At 48.0% G+C, this 19,177-nt stretch overlaps 1 protein-coding gene across 3 annotated transcripts in view; it reads left to right on the forward strand.

The window, feature by feature from the left end:
- The first annotated feature begins 17,624 nt into the window (after nt 1-17,624).
- LOC140720287 (butyrophilin subfamily 1 member A1-like) overlaps nt 17,625-19,177 on the forward strand; it is a 42,189-nt gene continuing 40,636 nt past the window's right edge. Inside the window, exon 1 of one of the 3 annotated variants that reach the window (XM_073035156.1) lies at nt 17,625-17,875. The gene's annotated coding sequence lies outside the window, so the exon portion shown is untranslated. Of the gene's footprint in view, nt 17,876-17,899; nt 18,175-19,177 lie in introns of those variants that run through there. The other 2 variants (XM_073035166.1, XM_073035158.1) reach the window with 2 other exon arrangements.

Consider the following 19,177-nt stretch of genomic DNA (forward strand, 5'->3'; position numbering starts at 1 on the left):
AATATCCCTTTTCGAGGTATATAGGTTAGGTGTAAACTCATGGTCTTTGTCCCAAAACAAGGGAGTCCAACCAGAGATCATATATTAGAGGTGAGTGGGGAATGATTAACAAGAGATCTGCAGGGCAACCTTCTCACTGTTAGGAAAGTGGGTATATGTAGAATTTGCTGCCAGAAGAAGTTGTAGAAACAGGCATAATTAACAAAATATGTAATAATTTTTTCTAGGTACACGGATAGAAAATGGTTCAAGGGAAATGGAACAAACCCATGGAAACAGAACTTCCTCAAGAAGACATCTTAGTCCGGATGGATGAGTTGGGCTGTGGATTAAACATCTGTCAAACCCCTTCCCAGATCATCCTCCTGAGGAATCTCACCCTGGAGCCTGGCTGTGAACTGTTGATGTGATGTCAGGTCGGAGGGCAGTTCATGGTACAGAGAGACTGGATACGGCTGGCAGATTTCATATCTAACAAGAGATTTGTGTCTATGTCCCGGACGGTGTGTCCCACTCTGATGGAGTGCGTGTGTGTGTGTGCGTGCGTGCGTGCGTGCGTGCGTGCGTGTGTGTGTCTGTCTGTCTGTCTATATGTATTCAGGACTATTGCCAGGGATTTTATCTGGGCCCACAGCTTTTGCAGTATCCACTGCTCTCAGCCATTTCTCGATATTACATGGAGTGAATCGGATTGGCTGCATTCTGACATCAGGGACGCTGGGGACTTCTGGAGGAGGCCGAGCTGGATCATCTACTCGGCCCTTCTGGCAGAAGATTGGTGCAAATGCCTCAGCCTTATCTCTTACACAGGTTTGCCTGGCTCTTCTGTCATTGAGGATGGTGATATTTGTAGAGCCTCCTTCTCCAGTGAGGATGTGGCAGGACTAGAGCTTAGATCTGATCCCTTGGTTGTGGGACCACTTAGCTCTGTCTATTATTTGGGGTGCATGGGGTGTCAGGGAGGGGTAGCACCTCTGATGGGGGAACATGTTGTGTCCTTTTCAGGGCGGTTTGCCCACCTTTGGTCCCCACCTGGCGCTCAGCTCTCACCTGTGGCTCCCTGTAGCTGTTTACATGCGACAGCGGCCACACCCCGGGCAACGGCTTCGACAAGCTGGCTAAACCAGGTGAACGTAGCCGACGGGTCTCAAACCCTCAGTGAGATAGGGAGTTGTCTATCCCAGCATGTGAAGACAGGCTCCGGCGGATTGAGCGGACGAGATCAAGGGAAGGTCCAATGATCGAGAAGGCGGTCTTTGCATGCATCGTGGAATGTGTGGAGCTGGACAAGACACAGAAGACGTCCTGGTCATCCACTGCACCTGGTCCCATCTCCAGCCGTCTCGACTCATCTTGCCACTGGATCCAGATGGGAATTGGGAAGAGACAGTGAGGCTGATGCCGCGCAACTCTCCCTCACTTAAATTCAAATCAAGCGCTAGTTCATCGACGACGATGGACAAATCCCTATCTGTTACTTGCTGCTTATGGTGTTTGGCATGCGAGTAGTCCTGTATTGTACCTTCACCAGGGTGTTGCCTCATACTGATGTATGCCTAGTATTGTTCTTGGCATGCCCTCCTGCACTCTTCATTGAACCAGGGTTGATCCCCTGGCCTGCAGGTAATGATAGAGTGGGGAATATGCCGGGCCATGAGGTTACAGATTGTAGTTGAGTACAATTCTGCTGCTGCTGATGGCCTACAGTGCCTCACAGGTGCCAGTCTTGGGCTGTTAGATCTGTTCGAAGTCTATCCCATTTAGTGGTAGTGCCACACGGCACGGTGGAGGGTTTCTTCATTATGCAGACAGGATTTAGTCTCCACAAATACTGTGCGGTGGTCACTTGTACCAATGCTGTCATGGACAGATGCTTCCACGGCAGGCAGGTTGGTGAGAATGAGGTCGAGTGTGTTTTTCCCTCTTGTTGGTTCCATCAGCTCCTACTGTAGTCCCAGTCTAGTAGCTATGTCCATTAGGACCCAACCAGCTTGGTCTGTGCTGGTACTACCAAAGCAGTCTTGGTAATGGACATTGATGTCCCCTACCCAGAGTAGCTTCTATACCGTTGCCACCCGCAATGCCTCTTCCAAGTGCTGCACAACATGACGAAGTACTTATTCATCAGCTGAGGGAGGATGGTACCTGGTAATCACGGGAGGTTTCCTTGCCCATGTTTAACCTGGTGCTGTGAGACTTCATGGGGTCTAGAGTCGATGTTGAGAGCTGCCAGGGAAATTTACTCTCTACTGTATACCACCGTGCCACCACCTCCACTAGGGCTGTCCTGCCAGTGAGACGGTACTTACCCAGGAATGGGGATGGTGGAGTTCAGAATGTAAGGTCTGATTCTGTCAGTACAACTATGTCAGGCTGTTGGTTGACTGGTCTGTGAGACAGCTCTCCCAACTTTGGCACAAGTCCCCAGATCTTACTAAGGAGGACTTTGCAGGGTCAACAGGGCTGGTTTTACAGTTGTCATTTCCTGTGCCTAGGTCAATGCTGGGTTATCCATCCGGGTTCATTCCTTACTATTTTCTCTTTAGCTGATGGTGTATGGGGGATTTCAATATGCAGGTAGATTGGCAAAATCAGGTTGGTGCTGGATTCCAGGAGGGGGATTTTCAAGAGTGATTGCGAGATGGTTTTTTGGAGCAGCTCATGGTTGAGCCCAATAGGGGATCAGCTATTCTGGAGCAGGTGTTATGCAATGAATCAGAATTGATTATAGAGCTTAAGGAAACAGAACCCTCAAGGGAAAGTGATCATAATATGATTGAATTTACCCTGAATTCTGAGAAGGAGAAGCTGAAGTCAGATGTATCAATATCACAGTGGAGTAAAGAGAATTACAGAGGCATGAGGGAGGAGCTGGCCAGAATTGATTGAAAGAGAACATTGGCAAGGAGGACAGCAGAGCAGCAATGGCTGGAGTTTCTGGAAGCAATTCAGAAGGCACAGGATTGATACATCCCAAAGAGGAAGAAGTATTCAAAGGAAAGATGACACAACAGTGGCTAACAGGAGAAGTCAAAGCCAACATAAAAGCCAAAGAGAGGGTATATAATAGAGCAGAAAACAGTGGGAAGTTAGAAGATTGGAAGCTTTTTGAAAACAACAGATGACATCTAAAACATCATTAAAAAGATAAAGAATGAATACAAAAGTAAGCTAGCCAATAGTATTAAAAGGATGACAAGAGTTACTTCAGATATATAAATTATAAAAGAGAGGTGTCAGTGGATATCGGACCAATTGAAAATGATGGAGGGACAAACAAATAGTGGAGGAACTGAATTAAGTATTTTACATCAGTCTTCACTGTGGAAGACACTGGCAGGGTGGTGGAAGTTTCAGCTATCAGGTCATGAAGTGTGTGAAGTTACCATAACTACAGAGAAGGGTCTTGGGAAACTGAAAGGTCTGAAGGTAGATAAGTCACCTGGAGCAGGTAGTGTATGCCTCGGGGTTCTGAAATAGGTGGCTGCAGAGATTGTAGAGGCATTAATAATGACCTTCAAAAATCACTAGATTTTGGAATGGTTCCAGAAGACTGGAAAATTTCAAATGTCACTCCACTCTTCAAGAACGGAGAGAGGTAGAAGAAAGACCAGTTGATCTGACCTTCATGGTTGGGAAAATGTTGGAGTCAATTATTAAGGTTGAGGTCTTGGGATAATTGGAGGCACATGGTAAAATAGGCCATAGTCAGCATGGTTTCCTCAAGGGAAAATCTTGCCTGACAAACCTGCTGGAAGTCTTTGAAGAAATAACAAGCAGGATAGACAAAGAAGAATTGGTTGATGTTGTGAACTTGGATTTTCAGGCCTTTGACAAGATGCCATATATAAGCCTGCTTAACAAGGAAAAGCCCATGGTATTACATGAAAGATTCTGGCATGGATAAAGCAGTGGCTGATTGGCAGGAGAAAAAGAGTGGGAATAAAGGGAGCCTTTTCCGGTTGTCTGCCAGTGACTAGTGGTGTTCCACTGGGGTCTGTGTTGGGACCGATTCTTTTCATATTATATGTCAGTGATTCAGATGATGGAATTGATAGCTTTGTTGTAAGGTCTGCAGCTGATATGAAGACAGGTGGAGGGGCAGGTCGTTGGTAGACGACTGTTTACAAGAAAGGAATGAACAGATTCTATTTCCTAAGAATCCTGAGATCCTTCGTTGTGTGCAGCGGGATGTTGGGGACCTTTTATCATCTGTTGTAGCGAACAGGAGAGTGTCAAAGAAGGCTCATGAAAATGATTCCAAGATTGAATGCCTTGTCACATGAAGTGCATCTGATGGCCCTGGGCCTGTGTTCACTGGAGTTTTTGACTAGTTGCTCTATCACATCTTACAATGAATGCTTTAATGTGGTGGTTTGAAAACAGTGAAGCTTGCAACCCTAGCAGGGGGCACACCTGAGTCACAGAGTCTGCAGTCACAGAGATCAGACAGGGTGAGCGTGGCAGGAAGGATGGTGACAACCCCTGTCACCATAGTGATGCCAGTTTTTATCCCCTTTAATGGCATTAATTGCAGAACTACTGTATTAGGATTCAAACTCACGCAATGGCACGTTTGTCCAGCACCAATGGGATGGCTACAGTGGTTCACTTAACAGTCATAAAAATTCATCAGGAACCTACATTTCTCTGTAGTATTTGACCTCAGAATCAGAATCAGGTTTATTATCACCAGCATGTGTCTTGATATTTAGGAATCAGATGGCAGAGGGGAAGAAGCTGTTCCTGAATCGCTCAGTGTGCTTCTGTACCTCCTGCCTGATGGTAACAATCAGAAAGGGCATACTCTGGGTGCTGGAAGTCCTTAATATGGACACAGCCTTTCCGAGACAAAACTTCTTGACGATGTCCTGGGTAGTTTGTAGGCTAGTACCCAAGATGGAGCCGACTAAATTTACAACCCCCTGCGGCTTCTTCTGGTCCTGTGCATTAGCACCCCCCTACCCCCCATACCAGACAGTGATGCAGCCTGTCAGAATGCTCTCCATGGTACATCTACAGAAGATTTTGAGTGTATTTCTTGGCATACCAAATCTCTTCAAACTCATAATTGACATCTGCTGCTACATTCTTCCTGTATTGATGTATGGCTGCGAGTCATGGACCATCACAAATCCAGTGGAAAAGAGAGTCGATGCAGCAGAGATGTGGTTCCTCAGAAGAATGCTATGCACATCATAGATGGACAGGATAAACAATGAAGAAATTCTACAGAGAACAAAAACAAAACGTACGTTACTTAAGAAAATCAGAAAACAGCAATCAAAATTCTTTGGTCACATCATGCGAAGAGAGACAATATAACATTCAGTTACGACTGGAAAGCTGGAAGGAAAAAGAAGCAGAGGCAGACAGAGAATGAGAATGAAGACGGATTAACATCACGGTTAGAAACAGGGGAGGCAACAGATACAATTCGGAGGGTCAGGGACCGTGATGGTTGGAGAGACATGATCACCCATGCCGAATGACAAGGTACCTGAACTAAATTATCTCAATCTGACTGACAACCATTTCTCAATGCTCTCTGTAATTTACTGTTTTCACTTCTGATCCTGTTTTTCTGCCGTGACTCTCCTTATCTGATGATAAACTCTCCTGCCAGTCTGCAATCCAAACTCCACCTGTTTATTCAGAGAAATTCAAAGACAGGCAGAGGAGGACAAAGGGCTTAATTAGGAAAGGGAAAAATGATTATGAGAGAAAGCTGGCAGGGAACATAAAAACTGACTGTAAAAGTTTTTATAGATCTGTGAAAAGAAAAAGATTGGTCAAGACAAATGTAGGTCCCTTACAGTCAGAAATAGATGAATTGATCATAGGGAGCAAGGACATGGCAGATCAATTGAATAACTACTTTGGTTCTGTCTTCACTAAGGAGGACATAAATAATCTTCTGGAAATAGTAGGGGACTGAGGGTCTAGTGAGATGAAGGAACTGAGGGAAATACATGTTAGTAGGGAAGTGGTGTTAGGTAAATTGAAGGGATTAAAGGCAGATAAATCCCCAGAGCCAGATGGTCTGCATCCCAGAGTGCTTAAGTAAGTAGCTCAAAAAATAGTGGATGCATTAGTGATAATTTTTCAAAACTCCTTAGATTCTGGATTAGGTCCTGAGGATTGGAGGGTGGCTAATGTAACCCCACTTTTTAAAAAAGGAGGGAGAGAAAAACTGGGGAATTATAGACTGGTGAGTCTGACATCGGTGGTGGGGAAAATGCTAGAGTCGGTTATCAAAGATGTGATAACAGCATATTTGGAAAGAGGTGAAATCATTGGACAAAGACAGCATGGATTTGTGAAAGGAAAATTATGTCTGACGAACCTTATAGAATTTTTTGAAGATGTAACTAGTAGAGTGGATAGGGGAGAGCCAGTGGATGTGGTATATTTAGATTTTCAAAAGGCTTTTGACAAGGTCCCACACAGGAGATTAGTGTGCAAATTTAAAGCACACGGTATTGGGGGTATGGTATTGATGTGGATAGAGAATTGGTTGGCAGACAGGAAGCAAAGAGTGGGAGTAAAAGGGACCTTTTCAGAATGGCAGGCAGTGACTAGTGGGGTACCGCAAGGCTCAGTGCTGGGACCCCAGTTGTTTACAATATATATTAATGATTTAGACGAGGGAATTAAATGCAGCATCTCCAAGTTTGCGGATGACACGAAGCTGGGTGGCGGTGTTAGCTGTGAGGAGGATGCTAAGAGGATGCAGGGTGACTTGGATAGGTTAGGTGAGTGGGCAAATTCATGGCAGATGCAATTTAAAGTGGATAAATGTGAGGTTATCCACTTTGGTTGCAAGAACAGGAAAACAGATTATTATCTGAACGGTGGCCGATTAGGAAAAGGGGAGGTGCAACGAGACCTGGGTGTCATTGTACACCAGTCATTGAAGGTGGGCATGCAGGTACAGCAGGCGGTGAAAAAGGCAAATGGTATGTTGGCATTCATAGCAAAAGGTTTTGAGTACAGGAGCAGGGAGGTTCTACTGCAGTTGTACAAGGCCTTGGTGAGACCGCACCTAGAGTATTGTGTGCAGTTTTGGTCCCCTAATCTGAGGAAAGACATTCTTGCCATAGAAGTGAGTACAGAGAAGGTTCACCAGATTGATTCCTGGGATGGCAGGACTTTCATATGAAGAAAGACTGGATCGACTAGGCTTATACTCACTGGAATTTAGAAGATTGAGGGGGGATCTTATTGAAACGTATAAAATTATAAAGGGATTGGACAGGCTAGATGCAGGAAGAATGTTTCCGTTGTTTGGGGAGTCCAGAACAAAGGGTCACAGTTTAAGGATAAAGGGGAAGCCTTTTAGGACCGAGATGAGGAAGAACTTCTTCACAGAGAGTGGTGAATCTGTGGAATTCTCTGCCACAGGAAACAGTTGAGGCCGGTTCATTGGCTATATTTAAGAGGAAGTTAGATATGGCCCTTGTGGCTAAAGGGATCAGGGGGTATGGAGAGAAAGCAGGTACAGGGTTCTGAGTTGGATGATCAGCCACGATCATACTGAATGGCGGTGCAGGCTCGAAGGGCCGAATGGCCTACTCCTGCATCTATTTTCTATGTTTTCTATGTTACCTTTGATCCAGTGAGCTTCACTTTGCTGACTGAACACGTCCACAGTCTGATCACTGCACCGACTGTCATATCGTCACCTTTCGGTGACCTTCTCTCTTGGTCTAATTTTACCATAATTTCCCAAAATATAAGCACCTTGTTTAAACATATTACAAACTTTCCCAATTCTCATGATTCTCAGAGATCCCTCCCACAGACATCACTGCCTGACACTGTGTGGTGTGATTGTCACTTGCCTCCTATCAGCCCAGGCCTGGATATTGTCCTGGTCTTGCTGCGTTTGTGTTGTGGGCTGCTTCATTACCTGAGGGGTGGCAGATGGAGCTGAACATTGTGTCGTCATCAGTGACCATCCCGACCTCTGACCTTACGATGGACAGAAGGTCGTTGAGGAAGCAGCTGAGGGTGTTTGGGCCGAGGACTCTGTCCTGAGGAGTTCCTGCAGAGATGTCCTGTGGCTGAGATGATCGGCTCCAAACACCACAAACATCTTCTTTGTGCCGGGGATGACACCCAGATTCCCACTGATTCCCCCATTATTCCTTCACTTGCACTATTTATTTTATAATTCATAGTGATGTTAAGCCTTTGGTGTCAAAGTGGTCATTGTGATGAGCTTAGTGTGGTAGTGTAATGGTAGTGCTTTTAGCTCTCACTTTCAGCTTCCACCACGGGCTGGTAGTTGTGTGAAATGGAGAGCTGAATGTGTAAGTTTCTCCCTGCCAATACAGAGCCTCTCCAACAGCAAGTCTTATGTAACAAGTCCATCACCGTCCTTATCAACTCCGGAGACATTCCATCCTCAGCCAAAAAAACTCATAATTACCGCACCCCACACTGCTCGGTTTTACCTCCTCCCCAGGATCCACAAGCCTGACTGTCTCGGTAGACCCATCGTTTCGGACTGCTCCTGCCCCACTAAACTTGTATCTGCCTACCTGGACTCCATTTTGTCACTCATAGTTCAGTCCTTCCCCACCTACATCTGGGATACATCCCATGTCCTCCACCTCTTCAATAACTTCCAGCTTCAAGCTACCTGACCGCTTAATTTTCACTATGGATGTCCAATCCTTATACACTTCCATTCCCCATCAAGAAGGCCTCAAAGCCCTCCGCTACTTTCCTGACAATAGACCTCACCAGTTCCCCAACACCACCACACTCCTCCGGTTGGCAGAACTGGTACTCACACTTCATAACTTCTCTTTTGGCTCTTCCCACTTTCTTCAGACCAAGGGTGTAGCTCTGGGCACTCGCATGGGCCCCAGCTATGCCTGCCTCTTCGTGGGTTATGTGGAACAGTCTATGCTCCAAATCTATACTGTTACTGCTCCCCAACTTTTCCTTTGCTACATTGGTGCTGCTTCCTGCACCCATGCTGAGCTCGTCAATTTCATCGACTTTGCCTCTAGCTTCCACCCAGCCCTCAAATTCACTTGGTCCATCTCGGACACTTCTCTCCTCTTTCTCGATCTCTCGGTCTCCATCTCTGGAGACAGACCGTCCACTGATATCTTCTATAAACTTACTGACTCTCATAACTACCTCGACTATATTTCTTCACACCCTGCCAAATGTAAAAATGCTATTCTCTATTCCCAGTTCCTCTGTCTCTGCCGCATCTGCTCCCAGGATGAGGCTTTCCGTTCCAGGACATCTCAAAAGTCCTCTTTCTTTAAGGATTGTGGTTTCCCTTCTGCCGTCATCAATGATACCCTCAATCACATCTCCTCCATTTCCTGCACTTCAGCCCTCATCCCATCCTCCCGTCACCACAACAGGGACCGTGTTCCTCTCGTCCTCATCTACCACCCCACCAGTCTCCGGATCCAGCATATTATCCTCCGCAACTTCAGCCACCTTCAACGGGACCCCACCACTAAGCACATCTTTCCCTCTCTACCCCTCTCCGCTTTTTGCAGGGTTCGTTCCCTCCGTGACTGCCTGGTCCACACGTCCCTCCCCACAGATCTCCCACCGGGCACTTATCCCTGCAAGCGCAAGGGCTACACCTGATCCTACACCTCCTTTCTTATCACTATTCAGGGCCCCAAACAGTCCTCCCAGGTGAGGCAACACTTCACTTGTGAGTCTGTTGGGGTCATCTATTGCATCCGGTGCTCCTGGTGCGACCTCTTCTACATCGGCGAGACCCGACGCAGATTGGGGGACCACTTCATCGAGCATCTCCGTTCCGTCCGCCACAACAGACAGGATCTCCCGGTTGCCACCCACTTCAACTCTGCTTCACATTCCCATTCGGATATGTCCATACATGGCCTCCTCTACTGCCATGATGAGGCCAAACTTCGGCTGGAGGAACAACATCTCATATACCGTCTGGGTAGTCTCCAGCCCCTTGGTATGAACATCTAATTCTCCAACTTACGGTAATTCCCTCCCACTCCCTTCCCCCAACCCACCTTCACTCTCTCTCCTCTTCTAGCTGCCTATCACCTCTCTCATGATTCTGCCTTCTTCTCCTATCCATAGTGCTTTCTGCTTACATTCCTTCTTCACCTCTCCTGCCTATCCTCTCCCCCACCTCTTGATCTTTCCCCTTACTGGGTTTTCACCTGGCACCTACCAGCCTTCTCCTTCCCACCCTCCCCCACCTTCTTTATAGGCCCCTGCCCCCTCCCTCTTCAGTCCTGACAAAGGGTCTCAGCCCGAAACGTTGACTGTTCATTTCCACAGCTGCTCCCTGACCTGCTGAGTTCCTCCAGCTTGTTTTATGTGTTGCTTTGACCCCAGCATCTGCAGTCTACTTTGTGTTTAAGTCTCATGTAGTGCCCCTCGCTGGTGACACACAGAAACTAAACTCTTTTCAGACTAAGGCTGAACAACAGGGAAGAGGTCTGGCCCCTGCAAATGTAGCTCGCAGGCTGCACGGTGGCTGGACACGCCCTGGTGCTCATGAACCAGATCCCCAGACTTGTGGGCAGCCTCAGGAAAAACGAAGAACATCTGGAGTGGAGCCCGAATTGCGGCTGGATGTCATTGAACATCCTTCCGGCAGCTCCTGCAGCCAAGCTGGTGCCAAACGGATTGCTTCATAAGCTCTTCTTTGGTGAGGCCGAGAGGGGGATCTTAACAACTGGACTCATAGGATCTCCATACCTTCTGCTCAGACTTGTGATGATCATCACCATCACCCATGGTCCTTCCAGACAGATGAATGCCAACAAAGTATGTCTTTGCACTGCACTGCTGCTTCGAAGCGACTCATTTCACATCATATAAAACAGAGATAACAAACCCGATTCTGATTCTGTTTCTGCAGGCCCAGTGACCTGTCTGATCCGACCTCTCCCAACCAAGTGTGTAAACCCCTCCCAACAGCCCGATAATCTCTCCATCTGTCCGTCAGATCAGCCCAGCCCCTGCACAACTCCTCTCCTCCACAACAGTGGGATGTTACAGAAGACAGGACCCTCAAGTGAGATCAGGGGTCCTACGGGGTGTAACATTTCAGCCTCCCTCTCAAAATGAGACCTGCCGCCCTCAGTGCTGATGTTCCTGTTTCCGGTGATCTCAGTGTCATTGAGTCATTCAGCATGGAAACTGCTGCTGGAAGATCATCAGCTTAGAGAGGGACGATCTTTGGTCGGCCCGAAACCTGTTGGTCTCTCAGCACAGCGAGATGTCCGTCAGGGAATGCCGCCAGCTGGCACAGTCCAGGCGACAGAAGGACGTGCTTAGGGATGAACTAAATCTCAGTGTAGCCAAAGCAAAAACTCTGTGGAAAAAGACCTTAATTGAGGCTCCTTCTGCTACCAGACATGGAGGGGTTAATTCAAGTGGCGAAGCTCCACAAGCATTGAAAAGTTGCATCACCTCTGAGGCAACCTGAGTGACAATGGTGCAGTGAGTCAGGAACATAGAAAAACCTACAGCACAGTACAGGCCTTTTGGCCCACAAAGCTGTGCCAAACTTGTCCTTACCTTAGAAATTACCTAGGGTTATCCATAACTCTGTATTTTTCTAAGCTCCATGTACCTATCCAGGAGGCTCTTAAAAGACCCTGTTGTATCCGCCTCCACCACCATCGCTGGCAGCCCGTTCCACGCACTCACCACTCTCTGCGTAAAAAACTTACCTGACATCTCCTCTGTATCTGCTTCCGAGCTCCTTAAAACTGCGCCCTCTCACGCTAGCCATTTCAGCCCTGGGCCTGACTATCCACACGATCAATGCCTCTCATCATCTTATACAACTGTATAAATATGACTGAATGTTTTGACCAGATGGCACTCAGAATGTAAAACAGTTTTCACATCAGGTTTAATACTTTTATTACGAATAAAGCTCAGATACAGGACCTTTCGTCACCAAGTCTCATCAACCATAAACCACACACATGTACTAATCCTACACTGCAGATCCCACATTGGCCTCATCCGTCACCTCATTTCTGGAGTGGAATCGAGTCATCCTCAACATCGGGAGGCTGCTGGAGAAGGCGCATTTCCCTGTGTGAGGAAAGAGTTAATTGTGATTCCTCCCTGGCACATGCCAAAATAAAATGGAAGTTTGAAGACAAAATGTCATCAGGTTGGAATGTGATAATGGCCTATTTTCCCTCATATTGACCAGTGTCTTGCCTCAATGTTGAACGCACATCATTAAGATGAAATACTGACAAAGAAAGTTTTCCTCTTTACATACCTGTTGTCGTCGTCTTCCAAAATTGTGTGTCTGGGCTGAAGGTTGTAAGAGATAAGAGTGTGCAGCAGGTCCCACCAAGGTATGGAAAAATACTGGGCTGATAATTATTTAAAAACGCAAACACGAGGAAATCTGCAGATGCTGGAAATTCAAGCACACACACAAAATGCTGGTGGAACACAGCAGGCCAGGCAGCATCTATAGGAAGAAGTACAGTTGACGTTTTGGGCCCAGACCCTTCGTCAGGACTAACTGAAAGAAGAGATAGTAAGAGATTTGAAAGTGGGAGGGGGAGGGGGAGATCTGAAATGATAGAAGAAGACAGGAGGGGGAGGGATGAAGCTAAGAGCTCGAAATTGATTGGCAAAAGAGATACAGAGCTGGAGAAGGGAAAGGATCCTGGGACGGGAGGCCGAGGGAGAAAGAAAGGGGGAGGGTAGCACTAGAGGGAGATGGAGAGCAGGCAAGGAGTGCTTGTGAGAGGGACTCAGGGCCCCAGACAGTCCTTCCAGGAGAGGCAACACTGCACCTGTGAGTCGGCTGGTGTGATATACTACATCCGGTGCTCCCGGTGCGGCCTTCTATATATTGGTGAGACCCGACGCAGACCGGGAGACCATTTCGCTGAACAACTACGCTCTGTCCACCAGAGAAAGCAGGATCTCCCAGTGGCCACACATTTTAATTCCACGTCGCAATCCCATTCGGACATGTCTATCCATGGCCTCCTCTACTGTCAAGATGAAGCCACACTCAGGTTGCAGGAACAGCACCTTATATACCGGCTGGGTAGCCTCCAACCTGATGGCATGAACATCGACTTCTCTAATTCTGGTAATGCCACTCCTCCCTTTCTTACCCCATCCCTGATATATTTAGTTTTTTCCCCTCCTTTTTCTCTCTCTTTCTGCCCATCACTGCCTGCTCTCCATCTCCGTCTGGTGCTCCCTTCCCCCTTTCTTTCTCCCGAGGCCTCACGTCCCATAATCCGTTCCCTTCTCCAGCTCTGTATCCCTTTTGCCAATCACCTTTCCAGCTCTTAGCTTCATCCCACACCCTCCGGTCTTCTCCTATCATTTTGGATCTCCCCCCCGTCTCTCCACTTCCCAAATCTCTTACTAACTCTTCTTTCAGTTATTCCTGATGAAGGGTCTCAGCCCGAAATGTCGACTGTACTTCTCCCTATAGATTCTGCCTGGCCTGCTGCGTTCCAGCAGCATTTTGTGTGTGGGCTGATAATTATGTTATGATTTGAAGGACTTTTAAATGGTGTTAAAAGGGTACATCCTTTGTGGAGTTTTGTCTGTGTCTGGGTCACAGGCTTGATCAATCGACAGGGGCATCTCGCAATGCCACCTATGGCAATCAGTCTCTGCTTTTCCTTTGAATTCATCATGAGCAGCGTGGCGGGAGCCTGCTGCACAGGCAACAGCTTGTGTACCGTATCATACAGCCCCGTCTTGCACACCGGCATGTGAAAGACAGGATACACAGGCAACAGCTTGTGTACCGTATCATACAGGATACGCAGGCAACAGCTTGTGTACCGTATCATACAGCCCCGTCTTGCGCACCGGCATGTGACAGATAGGATACGCAGGCAACAGCTTGTGTACCGTATCATACAGCCCCGTCTTGCGCACCGGCATGTGACAGATAGGATACGCAGGCAACAGCTTGTGTACTGTATCATACAGCCCCGTCTTGCGCACCGGCATGTGACAGATAGGATACGCAGGCAACAGCTTGTGTACCGTATCATACAGCCCCGTCTTGCACACCGGCATGTGAAAGATAGGGTACACAGGCAACAGCTTGTGTACCGTATCATACAGCCCCGTCTTGCACACCGGCATGTGAAAGATAGGATACGCAGGCAACAGCTTGTGTACCGTATCATACAGCCCCGTCTTGCACACCGGCATGTGAAAGATAGGATACGCAGGCAACAGCTTGTGTACCGTATCATACAGCCCCGTCTTGCACACCGGCATGTGAAAGATAGGATACGCAGGCAACAGCTTGTGTACCGTATCATACAGCCCCGTCTTGCACACCGGCATGTGAAAGATAGGATACGCAGGCAACAGCTTGTGTACCGTATCATACAGCCCCGTCTTGCACACCGGCATGTGAAAGATAGGATACGCAGGCAACAGCTTGTGTACCGTATCATACAGCCCCGTCTTGCACACCGGCATGTGAAAGATAGGATACGCAGGCAACAGCTTGTGTACCGTATCATACAGCCCCGTCTTGCACACCGGCATGTGAAAGATAGGATACGCAGGCAACAGCTTGTGTACCGTATCATACAGCCCCGTCTTGCACACCGGCATGTGAAAGATAGGATACGCAGGCAACAGCTTGTGTACCGTATCATACAGCCCCGTCTTGCACACCGGCATGTGAAAGATAGGATACGCAGGCAACAGCTTGTGTACCGTATCATACAGCCCCGTCTTGCACACCGGCATGTGAAAGATAGGATACGCAGGCAACAGCTTGTGTACCGTATCATACAGCCCCGTCTTGCACACCGGCATGTGAAAGATAGGATACGCAGGCAACAGCTTGTGTACCGTATCATACAGCCCCGTCTTGCACACCGGCATGTGAAAGATAGGATACGCAGGCAACAGCTTGTGTACCGTATCATACAGCCCCGTCTTGCACACCGGCATGTGACAGATAGGGTACGCAGGCAACAGCTTGTGTACCGTATCATACAGCCCCGTCTTGCACACCGGCATGTGAAAGATAGGATACGCAGGCAACAGCTTGTGTACCGTATCATACAGCCCCGTCTTGCACACCGGCATGTGAAAGATAGGATACGCAGGCAACAGCTTGTGTACCATTTCATACAGCCCCGTCTTGCACACCGGCATGTGAAAGATAGGGTACACAGGCAACAGCTTGTGTACCGTGTCATACAGCCCCGTCTTGCACACCGGCATGTGAAAGATAGGATACGCAGGCAACAGCTTGTGTACCGTATCATACAGCCCCGTCTTGCACACCGGCATGTGAAAGATAGGATACGCAGGCAACAGCTTGTGTAGCGTATCATACAGCCCCGTCTTGCACACCGGCCTGTGAAAGATAGGATACGCAGGCAACAGCTTGTGTAGCGTATCATACAGCCCCGTCTTGCACACCGGCATGTGAAAGATAGGATACGCAGGCAACAGCTTGTGTAGCGTATCATACAGCCCCGTCTTGCACACCGGCATGTGAAAGATAGGATACGCAGGCAACAGCTTGTGTACCGTATCATACAGCCCCGTCTTGCACACCGGCATGTGAAAGATAGGATACGCAGGCAACAGCTTGTGTACCGTATCATACAGCCCCGTCTTGCACACCGGCATGTGAAAGATAGGATACGCAGGCAACAGCTTGTGTACCGTATCATACAGCCCCGTCTTGCACACCGGCATGTGAAAGATAGGATACGCAGGCAACAGCTTGTGTACCGTATCATACAGCCCCGTCTTGCACACCGGCATGTGAAAGATAGGATACGCAGGCAACAGCTTGTGTACCGTATCATACAGCCCCGTCTTGCACACCGGCATGTGAAAGATAGGATACGCAGGCAACAGCTTGTGTACCGTATCATACAGCCCCGTCTTGCACACCGGCATGTGAAAGATAGGATACGCAGGCAACAGCTTGTGTACCGTATCATACAGTCCCGTCTTGCACACCGGCATGTGAAAGATAGGATACGCAGGCAACAGCTTGTGTACCGTATCATACAGCCCCGTCTTGCACACCGGCATGTGAAAGATAGGATACGCAGGCAACAGCTTGTGTACCGTATCATACAGCCCCGTCTTGCACACCGGCATGTGAAAGATAGGATACACAGGCAACAGCTTGTGTACCGTATCATACAGCCCCGTCTTGCACACCGGCATGTGAAAGATAGGATACACAGGCAACAGCTTGTGTACCGTAACATACAGCCCCGTCTTGCACACCGGCATGTGAAAGATAGGATACACAGGCAACAGCTTGTGTACCGTATCATACAGCCCCGTCTTGCACACCGGCATGTGACAGATAGGAAGCAAATTCCATGGTCGACCTCGACTAACAGAACGCCTCTCTTATTGTAACCTACAGGTTTTTTAAAACCTTGCACTGTACTTCGGTCACTAAAACATTTCGCAGCCTAACAATGATAATAAAGCTGATTGTCATTCTCATTTTCACTTCCTTTCTTGCCTTGACAATATCCTTTCAAAACACAGTTTCTACAGGTGGCAGGGACCTTCCCACATCCCCCTTATCCCTTACCTTTCACAAAGGCAGTGTAGGAAACAGCAGGTGTCCATGCTGGGTTGGGAGATGACCCCTCCCATTGGCTCTGCTCTCCGCCCGGTGCAAGGCGAGCTTATTTACGTTTGTCTGCTGAACCGGTGTGGGATGAGGAAATGCTGAGTGCTTGTTCTTGGAGACACATGGCTCGAGGCCAGCATCCCATGCACCAACAACCTACAGGCCATGCCACTCACAGACCTGGGGTGAATTATTTGTTGTGACTGTGTTTTCCTGCTAGTGTATTGACATGTGCATTGTGCTGTGTGTGACTGTATGTTCCGTTTTGCAGAGAATGCCATTTCGATCGGCTGTATTCTTGTGTAAGGCTGAATGACAATGAATGGAATTTGAAACTGCTCACTCTTTCCACTGCTGAACCCTCGATGACGAGCCGGTGTGTGATCTTCTTACTCCCGGATGGGGTGGGGTGGGGTGATGTGAGAAACTGGGATTTGACGGGCAGAGGAGGCTGAGGAAGAAGGACGCTGACAGGAGAGGACAGTGGACCTTGGAAGAAAGGGAAAGAAGTGGGAAACCAGGGGGAGGAGATAAGCAGGTCATGTCACTGGGAATACAGGATTCCATCAGAATACAGGAAATCAAAGGGAGATAAACAATGTGGCTGTGAACCTGTACCTGTGGTGTGCTGTTCTGTGAGCTAAACAGATTCTACCATTTACCTGCGCACTATTCCCAGTCCTGATGAAGGGTCTTGGCACGGAACATCGACTGTTTATTCATTTCCTTAGATTCTGCCTGGCATCCAGCACTTTGTGTGTTACTCTGGATTTCCAGCATCTGCAGAATCTCTGGTTTTGTTTCATAGAACATTACAGCACAGAAACAGGCCTTTTGGCCCTTCTTGGCTGTACCGAGCCATTTTTCTGCCTAGTCCCACTGACCTGCACCTGGACCATATCCCTCCATACCCCTCTCATCCATATACCTGTCCAATGTTTTCTTAAATGTTAAAAGTGAGCCTGCGTTCACCACTTCAGCTGGCGGCTCATTCCACAGTCCCACCGCTCTCTGTGTGATGAAGCCGCCCCTAATGTTCCCTTTATACACAGAGAATTGAAACTTCGATTCTAACTAATCTGAAAAGGAGGATGTTCTTGAAATGTTGATAAATTAACATGTTTAACTGTAAGAAACAAAGTTTGCGTGTCTGTGGACCCTGCTCCGTCCCTATCACTAGTATGCTTTCACTTTCCCCGACACGCCCTGGCCAGTGGAGAAGCGGCCGCTCCCGGGTTTGATCGGGTGAGTGGGGCTGGGGAGGCGCCTGGACAAAGAGGGTCACCTTCAAGTTTCCCAGCGGGGCTCCGTGAGGTCTCCCCCCTTCCTCCCCCCGAAGGCGGCTCTGGCCGAGACTTCGCTTCGTTCGCAGAGCTGGGAGCTGCCCAGTGTCAGGGAGGCGGAAGTCGGGCACCAGATTGCGCAGAGATCGCGGCGCAGAGTTTCAGTCTGGGCTGGGAGGATTTTCGCTGAGAAGCCGCGATGGCGTTGATCCACTCGGTTACTGGGAAGAGCGGGTGGAAGGGCTTTTAACCTGTAAAGTGGTAAGAGTTGAGGAGTTGTAGTGAGTGGGGGAGGGTGATGATACTGCGCAGACTCCAACGTTTCGGTTCAGGAGCACCGCAGTAAAAACAACAAGTAACTTCAGTCGGGCTGGCGGGAGAGTGGGAACAAAGTTGTTTTTTTAATGAACATCAAAAGAAAGTTTATTTAAATCAAATATAAAAGGAAGAAACAGTGAAAAGATTTTATAGCACACACACAAAATGCCGCAGGAAATTGAGGAAGTCAGGAAGAAGAGTACAAAGTCGACGGTTCGGGGCCGATACCCTTCATCAGGGCGGGAATAGAAGAGACCAGAAGCCCGAATATATAAGTGGGGTGCGGGGAGAGTGAGGAGTACAAGCTAGCAGGTGGGAGGAAAGGTGGATGTGTGGGTTAGGGAGGGAGACGAGACGAAATAAGAAACAACGAGATGATTGGACCATTTCCGATACCCCTCCCCTTCCTTGATATCTCTGTCTGTCCCTGGGGACAGATTACCTACTAATCTATTACAAACACACGGACTCTCATCGCTACCTGGACCGTACCTCCTCCCACCCTATTGTAAAAATGCTGTCCCCTTCCCTCAATTCCTCTGTCTCCGCAGTATCTGCTCTCAGGATGAGGCTTTTCATTCCAGAACAACTGAACTTGCTCAGGTGTCAGATCTCTCAGTGAGAGAGCATTTTGGAGATAGTGATTACAATTCTATCTCCTTTACCATAGATTCAGAAAGGGACAGGAATAGACAAGTTAGGAAAACATTTAATTGGAATAAAGGGAAATATGAGGCTACCAGGCATGAACTTGGAAGCATAACTTGGAAACAGATGTTCTCAGGGAAACGTATGGAAGAAATGTGGCAAATGTTCAGGGGTTATTTGCATGGAGTTCTGCACATGTACAGGGAAAGGATGGTAGGCTAGAGGAACCATGGTGTTCAAAGGCTGTTGCAAATCTAGTTAAGAAGAAAAGAAGAGCTTATGAAAGGTTCAAAAAACC

Source organism: Hemitrygon akajei, chromosome 2 (genome assembly GCF_048418815.1).
Source record: "Hemitrygon akajei chromosome 2, sHemAka1.3, whole genome shotgun sequence".
Classification (NCBI taxonomy): Eukaryota; Metazoa; Chordata; class Chondrichthyes; order Myliobatiformes; family Dasyatidae; genus Hemitrygon; species Hemitrygon akajei.